The 13,940-nt window shown below is 34.4% G+C and overlaps 1 long non-coding RNA gene across 1 annotated transcript; it reads right to left on the minus strand.

The window, feature by feature from the left end:
• Positions 1-741: 741 nt before the first annotated feature.
• On the minus strand, positions 742-2,410 carry LOC113303230. The gene is made up of 4 exons (XR_003337360.1): positions 2,020-2,410; positions 1,600-1,687; positions 1,326-1,413; positions 742-984 (listed from the first exon to the last, which is right to left on the minus strand). It is a non-coding gene; the product is annotated as an uncharacterized LOC113303230 (long non-coding RNA).
• Positions 2,411-13,940: the final 11,530 nt, after the last annotated feature.

Below are 13,940 nucleotides of genomic sequence, written 5' to 3' on the forward strand. Positions count from 1 at the left end.
GTGACAAATTCCAAAATAAATTAATGATGTGAAATGAGAATGTTACATGTAAATATTTAGCTCTGATTGGTGATCTTGTCCAGCTAGTAACAACTTGCTTCAGATGATCCATAGCTACTGTGTTGGCGCTGACATTGTCTAGAGTGACACCAAACACATATTTTAGACCCCAATCTTCCAAACAATCCACCAACTTCTCACCGATTGCAATACCTGTGTGACCTTCAACTTGACAAAACATGAGTATTCTCTTCTGCAGTTTCCAGTCCTGATCAATGTAGTGAGCGGTTACACAAATATAATTAAAATTATTTGGTGATGTCCATGTGTCAGTTGTCAAAGATATCCTCTGCTTAGATGTCAAGAAGTAAGTTTTTAGGTTATTCTTCTCTTCTACATACATCTTTAACATATCCCTATAAATTGTCATACGTCCTGGAACCTTGAACCTAGGTTGTGCCTCTTGCATCAATGCCACAAAGCCTGACCCTTCTACTTTTCTAAAAGGAATTTCATCCTTAATTATCCACTCAACAACGCCTTCTTAACCTATCATAATTGTAAGTATGAGCAATAAGTTTACCATCCTGACCTGGTTTTGGGGGTGGCATCAACAGAGATGGTTGTCCCTTTTCTTTCTTCCTGTTAGGATTCTTTAGACATCTATTCAAATGCTTTCGCAATCCAGAAGTGCCATTATTGTCATTGTGAGCTTTGTATTTATTGTGGCAATAACGGCATTCAGCCCATTCATCATATCCTAGTCATTTCCAACCAAACAGATGATCTCACTCTGCCGTGCTTCTTTTTGCTATCACCAACTTCAACTGCTTCAGCTCTGCCTTTACTTGTTGGAGTTGCAGTTTCAGATTCATTTGTGTGAGATGCAGCTTGAGAGGATGATCCAACTTCTGTTTGTTGAGTTGTACTTGTAGTTGGAGTTGCAGTTGCATTTGTAGTTGGAGTTGCAGTTGATGTGGTCATCTAACAAACATAAAACAGAACCAATTACATTCAGATTATACCAACATTCATTATAGAGTATTAGAAACAAATAATAATCAACCAATGGTTTATATATATGGTCATCTAGCAATGCAGTTAATGATGACTGAGCACTATGATGACTGAAAGAGTTCAAGTAATCTTTCACACTTCTTATTTTAAGGTTCAAGTAATCTATCAATCAGATTTAGGAGCCCTATATCTTGTTAGCTGAGCACTATGATGACTGAAAGAACTCATCATTTCCCCACTCATATCCCTGACTACAACGAAGATGACTGAAAGAGTAAAATTAATGAAATACAAGCTAGTTTACATACTCTGAAGTACTTTAAGTCTTTAATGGGTATTTTGTAACACCTGCTGCCCTGAAACAAATCACGATCCTTAAGCGTTCAGCGGTTCAGCCTGAAATTCATTTATAGTTAAAGAGGAAATTAACAAGTAAGTAAATTTGCACAAGAAACAGTAGTCAGTAAAGGTTCAAGTAAATTTAACAAGGAATAGCTAAACTGCATTGTGATCCATATCAATATGCACTGAACTCTTATTGCTTGTTTCTTTATATAAGACTTGAGTAAAAATTGAGCTTACCACAAGCCATTGTGCAGTACTTGAGAACCCCAAAAATCTAATTCTTCCTTCTTCTCTGCTTTGGCCTTTGGACTAATCTTCTCAATATCTGAAAAAAAAAAATTCAAACGAACTTAGAACATAAAACTGAAATTAGAAAAGGAATTCTACTGAGAGACAATCAGACAAACCAAAACAAAATAAAAGGAAAAAATAAACCCTAAAAAAATCAATACAACCAGATATACAGTAACCCTAAAAAAAATCAATACAATCAAAACTCGGATCATAAAACTGAAATTAGAACCATACCCATGATTTGAACTTCATAAAATCAAAAAGTTTGCTAGAGATTATGTCAAAAAAATCAATATTCAATACGAAAATCAATGTACAATCAAACGATTCAAAGTTTCAAAGCCTAAGGAGAAGAATACTGACCTGAATCCTGATAGAGATGGTGATCCACTGATATTACTGATATTCAATCTCGATTCAAACCCTAAGAGAATCGAGAAACTGATGCTTCCGCTGAGTGAGAAGAAGAAACGAAGAAGAAAGAACTGAAGAATGCTTCTTCATTTTCTTTTGTTCTCGAAATCCTATATAGATCTCAACGGCTAGGATTAAAAACCTAGATAGATCTCAACGGCTAATAACAGCCGGTACAAATGGTCCGGTTCAAGTACGGTTCTCCTCAAGAACCGGTGTCTGTACCGGTCTAGTCCGGTTCTCAAATTTCAGAACCGGTGTCTGTACCGGTCAAGCCGGTTCCGGTTCGGTACAAGTCCGGTTTTTCCGGTTCTACTCCGGTTCAGGTCGTGTAGACCGGTTCTTGTGCATCCCTAATCGTGTTTGAGTACAATCGTAAGATTGGCTTGAGATTGATTTCTCCGATAGGCAAGATATAAAAGAAGTCACAAACATCTTCGTCTCATCGTTTGTGATCCCGCAATATCTTCGCTAGTCGATTAAGATTATTATGAGGTGATTGATAATTCTAGGCTGTTCTTCGGGAATATAAGTACGGGTTATCAATTGGTTCCTGTTCACCGTGATTTATCAAAATACGGAACAAAAAACTCGTAGGTATTTCTATGGGAGACATATTTATTTATTACTGTAGACTTTCCTGTGTGATACAGATTTGTTTATTAAAGTCTTCGACTTTGGGTCGTAGCAACTCTTATTTGTGGGTGAGATCAGCTAACGGAATCAAGTACGTAGTATCCTACTGGGATCAGAGACGTAAGGAGCGCAACTGTACCTTGGATCAATGTGAGATTTATTGGGGTTCAACTACAGTCCTGATTGAAGTTAGTTTTTAGTAGGCTAGTGTCTGTAGCGGCTTAATACAGTGTGTGTTCAATCTGGACTAGGTTCTTGGGTTTTTTCTGCATTTTCTGTTTCCTCGTTAACAAAACTTCTGGTGTCTGTGTTATTTTTTTTCCGCATTTTATTTTGTTATATAATTGAAATATCACATGATGTGTGTTAAATCGATCAATTGGGAAATCCAACCTTTTGTTGTTGATTGAAATTGATTGATCCTTGAACATTGGTCTTTGGTACCGTTCAAGTGATTTCTCTTGTATTCAATTAGACTCACAGATTTCTATTTGCTTGAGTAAGTATTGAATCGAGAAAGTGAGATACAATTCTTTGATATACTTTCATTAAGATTGAGTCTGACTGTCTAGTTGATTCTCTTAAAAGTATATTGGAGTTTCTCCATACAGATTGCTAAGCGAAATATTGGGTGTGGTTGTTAGACCCCCGCTTTTTCAACAAATATTGTGAAGATGGACATAGATTTTCCAAGATAGATACATATCTTGACATGATAAGCATGAATTTTTCAAGATATGCATAAATATTGTGAAGATAAACATGAATCTTCCAAGATATATACAAATATTGGGAATATAAGTACAAATCAGATGCATATATGATATAACTACAAATCCCAAGGGGATATATACAAATTTAGGTGGTTAGGGTAACTGCAGTTAGCATACCCAAATTGCTTTTTTTGCTTGTCCAGGTTGATGGACAAACTAACTTTTGGGCAGTGGGATAAATGTTTCTAGATACAGGTTTAGACGATCGTCCCATAATGCTCTGAGAACGGTCAGATCATAATGACTACGTTTTTCCTCTATAAGTTCAAAAATCTGCTCATTTTCTTCTTCTAAACTTCATCTCCTTCATCAACCGTAAATCGTATATTTGATATGTTGTCTTTTTGTTAAATCGATTAAGAAAAAAGGTTATATCTCCGTATTTGTCACGGTTAACAATCTATGAAATCCTAACCGTAAGTGTATCGTTACGGTTAACAAATTATGAAATCCTAACTGTCAATATATAAATAAGTATGAAATGAATATAAAACTACGGTAGGTTTGTAGCCGTAATGGTTTTACGATTGGGTTCGGTGTTGAAAAACATAACCGTTAAATATCCCAGAATTACATTATTTTCCAAGTTAGTATGGCTAGGTTGAGATTTAAAGAACGAATCGTAACTGACTTACGGTTGAGGTCATTTTATTCATACCTAACCTTAATAAAAAAAATCTGGATACGGAAATATTGTCCATATGCTTTTACGGTTAGGTTCGAGTTTACAAACTTAACCGTAATAATAATTTTATTATGTTATATCATCGCACTTATTTCTTTGAGTTGTTATCTAATTGAATCTACATAATACAGTAGAATCTTTTTTTAAAATCGGTTTAGCTTCTTTGTCTATCTAAAATACCCTAAAAGTCTGTTTCGTTTGTTAGAGAAAAAATTCTTAACAAAATCTGGTTAATCTTTAAAAAAAATATGATGAGTACTGTTTGTTTTTCACGTTAATTTCTGTTGATGTGCCTTGTCTTTGGCCGGTATATTTGGTGTTTTGACCTTTGAGATTTTATTACCTGACAAATTAATAATAAAATATATTTTCTTAAGCAACTAATTTGTATTATAAAGATAGAGATAAATTTGGCCCGTTGGAGATGTTTTCACTCTGAGTTATTGTGGAAGCCCAATCTTGATTATTATGGATTGTCAAAGGTTTATTATAGAAGCCAACATATTGCTTATTGTGGAAGCCCAATCTAGATTATTGTGGAAGCCCGGTGGTTTATTGTGGAAACCATCTCTGGCTAATTATAGAAGTCCGGTGGTTTATTGAGGAAGTCTAATCTAAATTATTATGGAAGCTCAATAGTTTATTATACAAACCAACTATGGCTTATTGTGAAGCCCCATGCCTTACTTTGGAAACCAACTCTGGCTTAGTGTGGAAGGCTGTGGTTTTTTGTAGAAACCAACCTGGATTATTGTGGAAGCTCGATAGTTTATTATAGAAACCAACTTTGGATTATTGTGGAAGAGCAATTTGGCTAATTTTGGAAGTCTGGTGGTTTATTATAGAAACCCATCCTCACTTAATTTGGGAGCCCAATGATCTATTCTAGAAACCAAACCTGGCTTATTGTGGATGCCAAATCTAGATTATCGTGGAAGCTCGATAGTTTATTATAGAAACCAACTCTGACTTATCAGGAGAAGTTGATGGTTTTTTATGGAAACCAACCAGTCTTATTGTGGAAGCCCAGTCTGCCTTCTCTTGGAAGCCCCACGACTTATTATGGAGGTCATTTTAAGATAAATACAAATCTTAAAGAGATAGACATAGATCTTTTTAGATAACTGCAAATCTTAAAAAGATAGATATGAGTGTCTTAATTTAACTATAAATATTGACAAGATATATATCTTTCAAGATAGATACAGATCTTGACAAGATGGGCATGTTTTTTCAAGATAAACACAAATATTGTAAAGACGGACATAGATTTTCCAAGATAGATACATATCTTGACATGATAAGCATGAATTTTTCAAGATATGCATAAATATTGTGAAGGTAAACATGAATCTTCCAGGATATATACAAATATTGGGGAGATAAGTACAATCCAGGTGGTTATTTGATATAAATATAAATCCTAAGGGGATATATACAAATTTAGGTGGTTAGGGTAACTGCAGTTAGCATACCCAAATTGTTTGGTTTACGTGTCCAGGTCGATGGACGAACTAACTTTTGGGCAGTGGGATAAATGTTTCTCGATACAGGTTAATATGACTGTCCCATAATGCTCCGACGATGGTCGGATCACAATGACTACGTTTTCCCCCTATAAATAATCAATCCTTTCAAACATTCATCACACAAAAATTCAATCTTCTCTTGAATTTTTTCCACTAGAAATCTTTCTCTCGAAATGTGTCATAAGGAAAACTTGAGGCTGCTGTAAATAAGAAATATGGTAATTTTAAAATAATTTAAAATGGTAAAAAATAAAGAGTTATGCAAGTTTTAGAAGTTAATCCAGGGAAATGTTATGTTCAAAAGGCAAAAAAAAACTCAAATTTTGAAAGTTAACAACCGAAGTTTCAAAATCAAAAGAGAAACAATTCAAAGCGTGTTGAATAGAAGATACGTCAAATGAAGAAAACTAGGAGGCCAAAGATTGCACTAGATTTTTATTGAAGTTATTATTTAAGTTCTTATTATTTTCTAAGTTTATATCTTGTGAAAAAGTGGCAGTAATGTTAATTAATGAAAATATTTAGACCTTAAATTAGACTTTCATTTTATATTAAGTGATACATATTATATTTAGATTTAGATTTCCATATAAAGTAACTTGATTTCATAAACGTCAGCAATAACACCAAAAATGCATTAGATTAAAACAACTAAAATGAATGATATTTAAGGTTGTTAGAACAACCTAAGAAAAGAAAAGGTTTTCCCTTGGTTTCCTGCCATACATCTAGATTTATTTCCATCACTTCATCTTCAGTTACACCACTAAATTTTTCTCGATCAATTTTAACCTGCGCAAGGAATGACGTGACTGCATGATTAATTTCTTTAAAACGAGTTTACAATCGATGAGCATACCGGGTTTTTCAGCTTCGCCGTTTGTGCAAAAACATTGTGAAAATGTTCTTCCAAAAAGGCGTGTGTGACATGGCTTAATCACTAATAATATTTCCTTGAATATGAAAAACATAGGCGTTACAAATAGCTAAATCCCCTTCTTGAGTATATTCAGGACTACGAACTTTAGCATACATTTTTTTGAGATTTCTTTCGACAGAAGTATGAAAATGAAAGATTAAGATTGAGGTGAAATTATAAGAATTTGTGTGATTCTGGAGTTGAAATTGATTGAATTTATATGGATGAGAGTATCCGTTGTCAGTTCAGACTAGATCGTTGCTCTTTTAAGAAATAATGGGAAAATGATTCATTGGAAATTATACTTATTCTACGACATTACAGGAGAGGCCATTTATGGACTCGACCAGACATGAACTTTATATGTCAATTTGAGAGAAGAATTCGTCTCTATTTGTAACAGTTAAATATATAACAATTATATGTTTTTCTTTTCTTACATAAATCATACATTATATTTTCCAAACATAACCACAAACATTCTCAAGTTAAAACATTGTCAACCAACACAGTATTCTAAAAGCAAAGGAAAACAAATATTTTGTGTGGAAGCAAAAGAGGTTTTTCTATTATATTTTATGGATAACGATAGACTGAATTAGAACAAAAAAATATCAGGTATTTACAATGTCAATATCCTAACTGTCGTGAAGAACCATGAATGCTAATTGATGTTATGAAGGAGCAAGAAGATGAAAAGGTACAAGTATTGTGCAAAAACGTGAAACTTAATTAAAGCCAAGTTGAAGAAGTCACAGCACGACCACTGTGGAGAAGTAGAGTTTACAACACAGTTGATTAGTAAGTACTCGATCCCTGCAAATATTTTATGCGTTTGCACACTTCTATAGAAGAAGACACATATGCAAAACACTTCTGGAAATGTTCATCGTGTTTTAAGTTGGAGTAGATTGATTGAGTATATAAACTGATTCCAGTTATCTTTATGTTGTCCAATGTTTAACTAATGGAAATCAAAGAATATTAGATTAGATAAAATCACATTAGACTCAATTAATACTAAATCATAAAGCCGGGGTAATTGACATCCTCATTCATGGAGCGGATGGTTGAGCATCTGGAAGGCATAATGGGTTAAACCTGTAAAGATCTCTAAGGATGTTGATATAAGCTTCGTAAATAAAAAGGTCTACCTTTAGTTTCCTGCCATACCTCAACAATTCTTTTGATCAATCCAGCTTCAGTTTCACCATTAAATCTATTCCAGTTAATTTGCATTATCAGACCAAGAAATCGGTTGACTACATGAGCCATTGCTTGAAAACGAGAAGACAAGCCATGAGCATCACGGTTTCTCGGGTTTCCTGTTTGCGCAACGAACATAACAAAAACGATTTGCCAAAAAGTCGTTTCTGAAATTTTTCTACCACTATTGATACAATCCCTTGTTTGAAAAACATAAAATGTGAAAAGACTTAAATCCTCTTCTGGAGTAAACTTAGAACCACGAACTCTGTTAGCCGTTTTTGCGTTTTTTTTCCAAAAATTTAAAAGATTAGGATTTTGAGATTGAAAAGATTAAGATTGAAGTGAAATTATTAGAAGTTGTGGGTGTAGAAGGTGGAGAAGATGTGATTTTGGAGTTTAAATTAGTTCTAATTATAAGGAGTAAATTGAGATTAGTTGAATGGACTAGATGTTACCATATCAATCAAGATAAATCATCTCAGTGTGAGACAACACTCGTCTCAATATGAGCCGAGTTTCGGCCCAGATGACGCCAACCTTCCCATGTTGAGCGACTATCTCAACCTGAGACTCTATGGACAAACCTTTTTATTTAAGGGTTTGTCCATTCATTTTGAGCGTTTGCCGGTCTCACTGTAGGTATACAATGGGATAAACAGTTCCAAAAAGAAAATCATTAAGTAAAAGGCCAAGAACATCCTACATAGACGATAAAATTTAATTTCTCATCTGAAAATGTATACATATCATTCAAGTCATCGTACCTGATCAAGGTTAGTTCATCGGCTTCATCCAAAGACAGACCATTTGTGCATCCACTAAAAGCAAGCATTTCCTTCTCATATTGTAAGTGTAAGGCGATGTACTGACCATATGACCTCATTCTCTCCACCAACTGCTGACGAAAGAAGATACATCAGTAATTCTTACATCCATTTAACTAACGTATGTGTCAAAGATGAATATGATTGATCGAACTACCTTTCTCATAGCTTCAATCTGAGGGGGAAAATGAAGGGCACCATAAAAAGTGTGGCAACAAATCTTCTGAATATCCGGAGGTAGATTAATGTTAGCTAGGCTAGAATCAGATTTTGCTGCTCGAATAAACTATATAAAATGACATCCAATTTAAACATATTGAGTTATATCAATCTATCTACAATGAAAGTATCCAACTGAACATACCTGTACTTTTTCTTTGGAGATTTTTGGAAGGAAGAACTCTAGAAATTTGTTTGAAATATGGAAGAATTGAGCTTGGATTTACATGAAGATGATATTGCTTATAATCTCTAGAGTTTCATGGAAGGTAGGAGAATTCAATTCCATCTCTTTAGTCTTACTCAATTTTCCCTTAATCATGGTTTGAGCTATTTGGATTTAACTGAGTTGTGATCCTCGTGTTTTCCTTTGATTTTGGAACTACGGGTAATAATTAAACAACAAGGATTTCATGTTTTGATGCTAGATTTGAGAAATTTGGAAATTTGGGTTCTTCATGAAAATTGGGGGTTGGTATGTCAAGTTTGGTTGTCATATTTTAGTGAATCAAAACTCATTTAAAGAGTCGTTTGATTATGTACTAGATTCAACTTCGTATAGGTTAGATTGAAAGTATTAGGATATGAGACATTACAAGTATTGCGAAGACTTGAAGAAGTGAAGAAGTAAGAAGCTACAACGACAACATCATCCTTCCACTTGAGGTTAGTGATATTTGACTTGAACTGTTTCATTCCCTAACGTATCTTACAAGTCGTGCATATTGAAAACAAAACTGAGAAGCATGGACTCTCTAGTTAGACATAGTATTAAGGAATACAATACGAGGTTTATTGCTTAAACCATTAAACTTTATAGATAAGACATCGACATAATCGTTTAAATGCTATTGTGATTATGTATGGGTATGAGGTGAGAATTTCATCCTAGGAAACAGTGTTTTACATGTGTTTTGAGGAAGTAAATTCATGAACTTATTTTGTGAATCGAAAGGGAAATCTCCGGGCATTATTTTATTCATTGCATATCTTTTGAACTACCAATATGTGTGATTAGTATAACCGCTCATGAATTGTTTGTGTTCTTGGTAAAACTATTCACAAAGGCCTGACTTTTGTATTGGTATTACTTATATTAGTGAAACCGATCTTAAGTAATCACCTGAGATGGTATGACCGAGTTTGTGATTTTGTGTATGAACGACTCTGGGTAAATGGGAACCGATCTTAGTAAGAGGTGCAACCCATCACAAAGGGGAATCGATCCTTGTATGAGGTGCAACAAGTTTTTAGCAGAAAGGGGAACCGATCCTATGGACATGTGCAACAAGTACAAGTTAGATACCATATATATGTGGGGAACCGATCCTAGTACCTAGTCAACCGAATTTTTGGAAAGCTAGTGTGACTATGCATGGTACTCACATGGAGGTAGAACCGAAACTTGTTTTGGTAGAACCGTGAAACCCATGATTTGTGATTGAGTGTTCTTAATCAATCACATAGTTCTTGAAAGTCAGATGAACCAATTCTAAACTTGTTTGGAAGTGTAGCAAATCGGTTTCAAGGTTGTAAGTATGAAAGAGGACTTACAAAGTAAGGATGTCGACATACTTTGAACATGTGCAGTAACGCTAATCTTTAATTGTTCAAACTTATTCCTTAATATCTAAAGGAAGAAAATCCCAGGATCGAAACATAAATAAGTTAAAAATCTTTTATTTAAGGTTTTTAATTATATTTTAGGAAAATGAGAATTAGTAATGTGAATTTACTAGTTAGAGATTTTCCAAAGAGATTTTCGGTCAATATTTTGGACAGAGCATTTCTAGGAATTATGGAAACCGAATTTGGAATATATTGCATATCTTGTGAATATTTTCGGTTTTGTAAATTCCTTGGTGTCCAAACTTCCTTGGTCTATAAATATGAAAGTTTTCATTTCAAGCAAACTAATCCTTCGTGACAGCAAACTTTCTCGGTTGTGTTGTTACTGGTGAAGCCGCCTATTCGGAGAAGAGAGTAACCCAATTAGGCGAAATCTCTTACAGCCACTCAGTTTAAAGTCTTCTTTGGGATTGAGAAGCTTTATTAGTACCGTTGGTGGGAAAATATATAATTGCGGTTTATCTTGTGTTTTCGATTGATTTGATTGACTAACGGTGGATGAAATTTGATTGCACCTATTTTGTTTATGCTTGAGAATCTTCTCTTCTGATATAAGATTCACTCAAACTAGATTCGAAATTTCGACAGGGATCTTTAGACTGTTTGTAGATCTAAAGACGTCTTGTGATAATCCATCGTTAACAGATTCCGTTCTGTGCGTGATTGATAACAAGAGATTCAAGTTGATTGTGTGCAGGTGTTTATTGAAAATCTAAGAAGATTTGAAGACAAAGAAGATATTGAAGATTTCTGATCTGGGGTTCATAATCTTTGGTGTGCACAATATATACTTGTTTCGGTATAAGAGGATCCAACTATAATCGGTTTATCCTTGTGGTAGATTAGATTTATTAGTTGTGTAGATCGGCATCAATACAATTCATTGTGATTAAAAGTATTGATTGCAAAATCTTAACAATTACTTCGATAGTTGATAATAAGATAGATCTAAGAACTTGACGAAGGAGTTTATTGAGATAAACAGAAGAGCCTTTGTCTAACTCACATCACTTGGTTGAAAAGAGTTGCTACCAAACAGATTTGTTTTTCCTTTACTGTTTGGAATACGAACCAAAGGAATTTTTACAAGTACGTGACTTATTCATAATTTGGAGGCGTGGGAATACAGATGGAACTAGGTTAACTATAAGTTTAGTTGCTTGGTCTCAACTATACGAAGTTGGTTTGATTTTGTATAGCGGCTTAATCCCGAGAGTATTCAATTCTGGACAAGGTCCCGGGGTTTTTCCTGCATTTGCGGTTTCCTCGTTAACAAAATCTTGTTGTGTCATTTACTTTTATTTTCCGCAATTATAATTGTTGTTATTATAATTTAAATTAAATTACACAAACGTTAATTCATATTTACTTGATAAGTAATCCTATTTTGTTTAGTTAAGTCCGAACCGTTTTATCAAAGTAAACATACTTCGTTGTGGTATTGTCTCTATCTCGTATCCATAGACGATCACACAAAGTGTGAACCGATTAGTTGTATTATCTCAACTCAGTCCATATACAATCACTTTCGGAGAAAGAACTTATAGGTAGGAAAAGTTTTAGATTGAGGTATATTTGGGTACCCTCGTCTTTTCAACTCCAAATCATGTTTCTTTTCAAAAATATGAGTTGGGTATTTTGATATATTGATTAAATTGTATTTAACAAACTTGGGAAATGAAATCTTACATGATTTGATTGTATTCAACTTTATGAACCCTAGAATGTTTGTTTTAGTTTTATTGATATCTTGAGATCCGGTGGTTTTATTTTAATGAAATTTATACATGTAGTACTTCATTGTCCGACAGAAATATGATAAAATTTTCAAGAAAATCAGGTCATGCTTACTACTGGAATCATTAGGTTAACTGAGACTTCAGTGTGCTGAATTCCAACGGTGGATAGGCCACTGTTCGTAGTGTTTCTCAATATTCGTTTATCGGATGAATCTCAAAATTTAGTATGATGTTCGTATGCATGTAGGTAACCTACTGTATAAAATTCATGAAGTTCTGATTTCTTTAGGTACTCCAAAGTGTAGAAAAATCATAACTGAATTCTGTATATCGGTATTGATAGCAGCCATGTTGTAAGGTGCATATATTTTTGACGCACCGTCGTAATGTGCTATAAAGTTTTAACATGTTATTTTACCATGTGTATTAAAGTTACTGTAAAAGTTTCAAGACGATCGGATAACATTAGCTACTGCAAAACTTAAATGATTTGGGACTGCATTCTGTAAAAACGGGAATCCCTTACAGCCCCCATCGTCCGTCATTATCTCACTAAATTGCCGTGGGTTGGGTTTAAACTTTTGCAGTTTGTTTTATTTGATATCAAGGATGTAAAAATAGGAATTCTAAGGGCGATGGGGCCTAAGATTCTCAACTGATCCGTAAAATTAGTAGGATGAATGGTCGTTGTTTATGAACGTGTGCTGGCAGCCAAGTGGTTTGCTGGAGAATGAAATGACAAGCACCTTATACACTTCGCGATACTGTTTTCCCAAGTTACTTGGCTATGCTTCATTAGCACACTTGAATATTGTCAAGGTTGGAGATACAAGATTCATCCATCTGTATCATTGTATATGCACGGGCTTAGGAGTGTAAAATCATTATATGTATCTTGTATACGTGGAGGATTCAGATCCAACAAGTGGAGTTGTAATTGCAAGTTTCCTTACTGAGACCAAATGTAACATTTGTAGAAGAAATAGTGTGTGACTATTTATTATTTAGAATCCGAATATGAAGTAATAAGTGCATCATATCTTAATCATTTGGAATTATTGGATCTCTTGAATTTGTTTTGACATAAGTAATTACTTGTTTTGAGTCATTGTGACTGTATGCTGAGGATTTAGAGTTTCCAATATTTTATTGCTTAATATGGACCAGAAACAATTTGGAGAATCCATCATAGCCTGTTTTTGTTAAAATTGCATTATCCCTGGTTTGTGAACTAAATTTGAATGATTTCTTAGCTGTTGATATACAACCTCTATTCCAGAGCTGATTGTTGGAAAATGTGGAGTAAGTTTACTCAAGAGTAGAGTAGTATGTTACTCGAAAATCATTATGAAAACTGCAAGTCGAATAAGTTTACTTGATATTTTATAAGAGATAATTGCTACGATTGAGGATAGTTCATATTATCTAAATAAATAGTTGTCGAACTACGGTCGTGCTTGATCCCTTCGAGCAGCGGAGAGGGTACGTAGGCAGCCGTTATGCGGTTCAGCACAACTCTACAAGGTAGTTCATATCATCTGAAAGTATTGGGTACTGCTTTGCAGTTCAATCCATCTATTCAGAAATGATTGCAACCTTGGAAAGTATATATCATTGGTGGCTGCTAACCAGAACTACCTTGACGTTGGCAACCGGCCGTCTGTTAATTTTTGGCAATTGGCCATCTGTGAATTTTGGCAACTGGCCG

This window comes from Papaver somniferum, chromosome 8 (genome assembly GCF_003573695.1).
Source record: "Papaver somniferum cultivar HN1 chromosome 8, ASM357369v1, whole genome shotgun sequence".
Lineage (NCBI taxonomy): Eukaryota > Viridiplantae > Streptophyta > Magnoliopsida > Ranunculales > Papaveraceae > Papaver > Papaver somniferum.